We start from the raw sequence: 732 nt of genomic DNA, 5'->3' as shown, positions 1-732 counted from the left end.
AGGATGTGAAAGAAACACGGTATTTTTCTTCAAAAAAACGTGACGTGCCTGCAGCAGGGAACTGGGGGATCCCACTGGAGACCTGAGAAAGCAGGAAGGGAGGCAGGGAAAGAGGCAGGGAGGAGGAGCTCGGTCTGGAGGGCTCTGAGAAACCGAAAGCGCGGTCTGACGGCGCTGTCAGCGCTGCACCCACGGGCACAAGACAAACACAGGACGTGCCCAGCCCGTCCCTGCCCCGCCGCCTTTGTGCCGCTCCCTCAGCGGGGCCGAGGGGGCGGTGGGAAGCGCCGGCCCCGCCTCTCCCTCTGCCCGCTCCGCCCCGGAGCTCCCGCCCCGCTGCCCGACCCCGGCGCCGGGGTCTCCTTCCGCCTGCACCGGGGCCAACGGCCGCTGGCTGCGGGCGACTCGCCGGCTGCGGGCTCGGTGAGGACGTGCGCGGCGGCGGGCAGGGAGGGGAAGGGGGACGGGGAAGGGAGCGCGGCGAGGGGCAGCGAGGGCCGTGCCGCGCCCCGCTCCGCTCCGCTCCGCCCGCGGGGCCGGGGATGCGGCGGCTGCGAGGAGCCGCTGCCCGGGAGCTGCCGGCCCTGCGGAGGGCTCGGGGCGGCCACGGCGGCCGGTGCCGCGGCCGGGCCGGGGAGGCGCGGTGGGGAGCGGGGGAGGCCGCGCGGAGCCGCCCGCGGCCCCGGCGGGAGCGGCCGCGGGGTCGGCGGGGCTCGGGGGGGGCGGCGACCG

This window comes from Lepidothrix coronata, unplaced genomic scaffold (genome assembly GCF_001604755.1).
Source record: "Lepidothrix coronata isolate B3197 unplaced genomic scaffold, Lepidothrix_coronata-1.0 Scaffold10, whole genome shotgun sequence".
Lineage (NCBI taxonomy): Eukaryota > Metazoa > Chordata > Aves > Passeriformes > Pipridae > Lepidothrix > Lepidothrix coronata.
This window is presented reverse-complemented; position numbering follows the sequence as displayed.